The sequence below is a fragment of the Ornithorhynchus anatinus genome, chromosome 4 (genome assembly GCF_004115215.2).
Source record: "Ornithorhynchus anatinus isolate Pmale09 chromosome 4, mOrnAna1.pri.v4, whole genome shotgun sequence".
Classification (NCBI taxonomy): Eukaryota; Metazoa; Chordata; class Mammalia; order Monotremata; family Ornithorhynchidae; genus Ornithorhynchus; species Ornithorhynchus anatinus.
Window position 1 is genome coordinate 14,858,674 of NC_041731.1, and position 6,000 is coordinate 14,864,673.

At 45.1% G+C, this 6,000-nt stretch overlaps 1 protein-coding gene across 16 annotated transcripts in view; it reads right to left on the bottom strand.

The window, feature by feature from the left end:
* IKZF1 (IKAROS family zinc finger 1) overlaps positions 1–5,866 on the bottom strand; it is a 139,100-nt gene extending 133,234 nt beyond the window's left edge. For 15 of the 16 annotated variants that reach the window (XM_039911720.1, XM_039911719.1, XM_039911718.1 and 12 more), the window contains exon 1: positions 5,785–5,866. The gene's annotated coding sequence lies outside the window, so the exon portion shown is untranslated. Of the gene's footprint in view, positions 1–4,214; positions 4,463–5,784 lie in introns of those variants that run through there. The other variant, XM_029063314.2, reaches the window with a different exon arrangement.
* Positions 5,867–6,000: the final 134 nt, after the last annotated feature.

Here is a 6,000-nt window from a genome sequence, read left to right on the forward strand (position 1 = left end):
TTTTACCGCCTAAAACTAAGGATCTCACTAGGGGGGCTGTTCACTCTCTCTAGTTTCCATTAAAAGCGCTGGAGGGAATTTTAGAGTGCTTCAGAAAAGTTTAAGAAAGATCAATTCCTCATTTTAATTTCTCCTAATGATTTTAAATTCAACATTTTCCATTAAGTCTAGGAGATGTCTTATTAATGGAATTCAGATTTTATTGTTCCAATTTTGCCTAGGAAAATTATTTTTTACCATAGGAATAGACAGAACATACAAGCACAAATCAAAAATAAGAGTGAAGATCCTGTTTCCACATGAATAGAAGCCCTATACTTTAGCCATTTGCTAAAGAAAAAATGTACTCAGATCACATAAAGATGCTTATGGAATACACAATAATATATTCCAATACTTACAGAAGGCTTTTTCAAACGCTTTATGTAATTCTCCTAATTTTTCAGATTTGTTTTACAAGCTCCAAAAACTACCAGAAAAATGGAAGCTTGAACTTTACCTAAAAATCTGTCTTTGTTAACATTTTCCTCTAATTCAGTTTTAATAGTAACCTGATTGAAATAACTTTCTCAAAGCAGAAGTGATAATACAAATGGTCTGATTTACTTGAGAGAGCGAATTGATTTCTAAAGAAAAATGCATCTTTGCACACTTGAATGAGAAAATACGAAGAACACACTTTTTCTAAATTAGGGCCACACTTTAGCAATTCATTTAATTCTGTACACTGTAAACCAGTGGCCGCCTCTCCATTAGACATGAGAAGGTGGAGCAAGGGGACACCCAGAAAGCATCACATGAAAATGAATCATAATGATCTACTTCATCACACCGACGACACGCATCTCCCAAATTTAATACTCCAGACATGGGTAAATGAAGATAATCTGGGAGCAAAGCTTTCCGACTCCTAGGATATTACTTAGAGGAAGAAAGAGATACTGAGCACTCAGCTATATCGAATAAGGTGAAAAGACTCACTCCTGCCCTCACCAATGAAAATTTCTTCCTCAAAGAGAACGAGGTGAAATAGCACTTCCCAAAGAAATTCTATTTTCCGTAGATTTTTAATATGGATTTAAGAACTACACTCAAATCCCTCGGGGAACAGAACATCATCAGATGATCTGGCCCACAACGATAACCTCAAGTTTCCTTGGCATGTCCAACTGGACCGGCCTAAATACAGAAGAGAGTGTGGCTGAGCAGCGACAGGGACGTGGTCTGTTCTCCCACCCCAAAAAAAGCTCGGTTGATCAACTGCTTAGGATTCGACTCTTCAGCCCTTCTGTGCATGTGATTCTCACTTAATTCAACAAGAATCTGAGTTCCCTAGTCCCAGGAGAAGACCATGGGGAAATAAATTGTGTCTAAAACTCTCCAGCCTTATTTTCGTGCGTTATCTAATCCCAAATAAGGCTACCTGCTTATGAAGTTTCCTGTTGCAAGATGTGCCCATTTTATGATGTCCTTTTCTTTTTCCTTTTACTTCTGACTTATTGAACTTGTAATGTTTAATCTTTTAAAAAGTAATATCTCCCAGAGTTTTACTTAGCTAACATAAAATGTCAAATCTGAAGTATACGCATGAAAAAGGGAGGGTGCTATACATACTTCCGGTATGAGAACGGTAACGTGCTTCACCAAAAGCTAACAGAAGGGTAACCATTTCACAGAAGGGTAAAAGGAGGTCAGGTGAACTGACAAAGTACCACGAGCCACAGCCTATATCAGCAGCTGAATCAGGTCCACAACCAGTCGGTCTGGACTTATAGCTGGAAATTCCCATTGTTAAACATAACACTTTCTCTTTAAAGCCTAAGTCTTACTCCTGTTGTAAACCATCACCTCCCTGAGCTTCCGGTCAATTAAAAACTGGCTATTTTTTTGGAGTGCTCTGACATGTCCATAAGGCAACACATGAAAGTTGTGGGTACAAACCGTGTCTGCGGCACCCTACTAAACTGGACTCAAGCTCCCAGGAGAATAACTCAGAGATAGTTATTCGATTCTGTTTTCACAATGGAAAATGGGATAAACAAACCACTGGGTCATGATGAACTGTAACAAATAATTAAAAAGACTGTAAAGCACTTTGGGACTACAGAATCCAGTGTAAATCCTACAGAGGGACAACTGCCAGTAGGAGTCAGTTCCCAGTTCCGTCACTTCTCTTCCTTGCACTACACAGTTACCAAATTCTGCAAACTACTAATTCCCTTAATTTTGGAGCAGCTGACTTACCGGAGGGCCTCGAACTGCTTGATTTGGCCCTACTGTGATCTGGATCTGTGGGGAATATATACTGATTTGAACTGGGCAACATGGGATAATGCTTACTTTTTCACAGCGACTCTGATCACGGCAGGAGGCAAAGAGTCAAGAATGCTTTTTAAAACCGTGTCGTTCTTGGACTGTGCTCTGGGTTAAGTGCAGTTGCATTATCTGATGAATATTCAATAGTCAAAAAAAACACCTTACAGTTCCAATAGCAAATTCAAGGTATATTTCTCCACCTCCAGAATTACAAAAGCTCTGTTTTAGTTTTTACTAGTCTTCTGACCCCGATCAAGTAAGGCAAAACTTCGTGTGAGGCCACAATCCAGGACAGAAAAGTTGAATTTCCCATTTGATAAACGTGTTCTTCACAATTTTTACTCTCCTTACTTTCGTTTTTTTTTTTTTAAGTTTTGAGGTTTGAGGGTTCGATACGGTGTGAATGTACTACATTCACCAAGTGCTATGAACACAAGATCAATGAAAATTTCTTAATTCAAAGGTCTCTATATTTTCAACACAATTAATCACCACCCATCTCCCGCCACAAACTTTTCACAAGCAAGCCGCCCCGCCTGCAGCTGCTGAATAGTGGAAGAGGGACATGGCATCGGTGAGAATTCCGTTCTTCAAGCCTTCTGGGTTTGCCGAACAATGAAATGACAGAGGAGAGCTCTGCTGCCCAAGGCAGCAGGATTTACCTTGTTTTCTCAAAGAGTTTGATTAGGTCTTCAAGGACTTTCATTCCCTGCGGCATGAACTTGATTTTCTCAGACTCTGGGCTGGTGGTGGTTTTTAATCTCATTTTTGGGTTGGAGTAGTTCTGGGTTGTAGTCCTGTACATTTATCCGGTATTTACCATAAATTTGGGAGTTGAAATCGGGAAGGGCAAGCCATAAATCAGCTACAGTACAGACAGGCCAGAGTTCTCTGAGTAATCCCCTTCCCATAGGCTTCAATCACTACCTTGGATCGAGAAGGAATGGCATTTTTCTCATCTTAAGTTTTTGTGAAAGGCCAGGTTAGCCACCCTTTATGAAGATTTTAGAACTTGGGGACATTTGCACTTTTTCATTGGGAAAAGGAGTTCCTGGATTCATTTTAAAAGGTGAATTCTGAACAATCTCCTGTCAGACTAGAATTCTACGGTCACAAAACAACCGAGGCTTCGTTACCGATTTTAGAAAAGAAACGATCACCTCTCAAAGTGTTATTTTGAAAAGAGGCCCAGCATCTTTCCACTTCAATTAGCACACATTATTTTGCCACGATATTGTGACCCGACATTTTGTGTCCCCAATTTGACTATCGAAATTACAAAATTGGAAAGGAAAAAATAAAGCTGTTCCAATAAAACAAAGCTAAGCCTTCCACCCCAGCCTGATTTCACCCTAGTTTTGACAATGTATTTCCACGTAAGGCTTATTAAAGTGAGGTCTGTTACCCACAGACAACGGCAGTAACTTGAAACAAGCACCGTTATTCAACAGAAGGTGGTTCCTTCCCCTGGAATTTACTTTTTGTTTGCTCTACATTAGGATTTATATAGATGTTTGGGAAAATTAAAATAAGGTGACTACTATTTTAGGGAAGATATTTAAGATTAACTCTTTTACCTCTTTGAATCCTTGTCCCTAAACAAAGCAAAAGTGTCTGAAGTTATGGGCGTGAAAGCATTCAGTTTTCTATGTGACTGTGCTGAAGTGTGTGTGTGTGTTTGGGGTAACGCTGTCATGGGGCGCCTATAGACATATACTGGTTCCAGGCACCTATTCATCTTGCGGGAGACAAAACGGAAGGGAACTTTTCATCCTGCTCGACCTCCGCTCTTGGCTCCACTAGGAAAATGCGGCTTCCACAGAGAGAGAAGTCTCCAAGGAGCCTATTTTGACACCCTCCCCCCCCCCCCCCCCAAATTAGGCTTAAAAATCACCTACTTCCCACATGGCGTTCCTCAGGAAGCAACTCGGTAGGCTGACATCTTTGAGAAAGAAATCTCCAGTAATATCACGAATACTGTTTCCTTTCTGCTCTAAACGATACAGAGTTGCACGTCCCACATTTTGCAAGAAGAGATCAGAAGGAACTTGTGAAAATACTGCCAACTTCTCGATTCAGCCTTAACCCCTCCAACTACGCTCACATGCTTTCCGATGACATTCAAAGAGGAAACCCCACTGAAACTGACCAGCTAAGCCGTAGCTTGCGTTCTTTTTTTCACCTTTACTAGAACTTAGAGGCACGCTTTAAAAAGGATTCGGTGCGGGGAAACAACCTTTCGGCAGAAAGAGTACGGTTTGGTTGGAATAAATGGAGGATCAGCTGATAGCCTGGACTAAAGCTGCACCCACCTCCTGTCACTTAAGAAACTTCCAGGAAAACTTCAGTTTGCCAATCCTCTGTGCTGGGATTTTTACATAAGGGCCATTGCGCACGAATGGAGATGGATTTGACGGGCGTGGGGCTTCAACAAACCCGGCCCCTCCTCGATCCAGATCATCCCTCTATTTCTCTTTAATCGGAGAAGGAACTGGGATTCCTTGGGATTTCTGTTTTTGCCAGAAACACTCGGACATCCAAAGAGGGTGGGGGGAAGGTGTCCAAATTCTGCCTCTCCCTCCACCCAGGGCGGGACGTTTCCAACTTGCCTTTTCTTCCCCCACTTCGGTGTTTTTCCCAGCATCTAGATCAATTCCCTAAAGCCCGAGTTCGTTTCTGCAACTTTGGGGGATAAATCTAAAGTTTTCTGGCCTGTTCCCACTCCCCCCCCCCCCCACCTTCCTTTCACTCTTTCTCTCTCCGCCTATTTTTTCTTTTTTCAAAAAAAAAAACGTTTTGCTCTCTCCCTCCCCTTTCCCTCCGCCGTAAAGTTTGAGCAAAATCATGTGGCGAGGGGACTCAAAGGGAATGTCACCCTTGGCAATCTTGGCTTTGGTGGGACCAACCTGCTTGGCTGAGCCCCTGTAATCTTTCCAGCTTTCTTTCACAATGACTTCCTGAAATTGCTCAGCTCTGGCCGTTCCCTATTTCTTCGTTTTTCTTTACGTATTTGGAAAAGCTAAAGTATAGCAAGATGCAATTTTTAACAGCCGGCGCCCCCCCCCCCCCCACCACCCCCCAGCCCTCCCGGGTGCGCGTCGCGTTTCTCCTCCAAGGCCCGAGCGCTGTTAGCTCGGGGTGCGCGGCTCCGTGGGGTCTGCACCCCTCGCCCCTCTGCCACCGGGCAGGGAGGAAACCCCGGCGGGCGAGGCTTTGGCCGCCGTTGCGCCCCGCGTTCCCGGACTCCTGGGTCCTGCGGGGGTCCCGGGGGGCTGCGGGGATCCTCCCCGGTCCCCAACACCCCCGGACCCCGGGAAACTTTGCAGCGGCTCGAACAGGTGTCTCCCTGCCCGCTTTGGCGCCGGCGGGGGAAAAGCCGGGGCGGGGAGCGTGGAGGATGCCCGGGGCGGGGAGCGTGGAGGATGCCCCCCGCGGGCCGGGCCCGGGGATGGCGCGGGGGCGTCTTACCTGGTCGGTGCGGGGCGGGCTGCAGGCAGCGGGCTCCTGCTCCATGTGCCACCGCCGCTCCTCCTCCTCCTCCTCTTCCTCCCTCTCCTCCTCCTCCTGCTGCTGCTCGTAGCGTCCTCGGTCCCTCCCCTCCCCACTCCACTTCCTCATGCCAGTGCAACATCCCTGCGGCGGACGCCCTCCTCCGCCCCTCCTGCCCCTCCTGCCCCTCCTGCT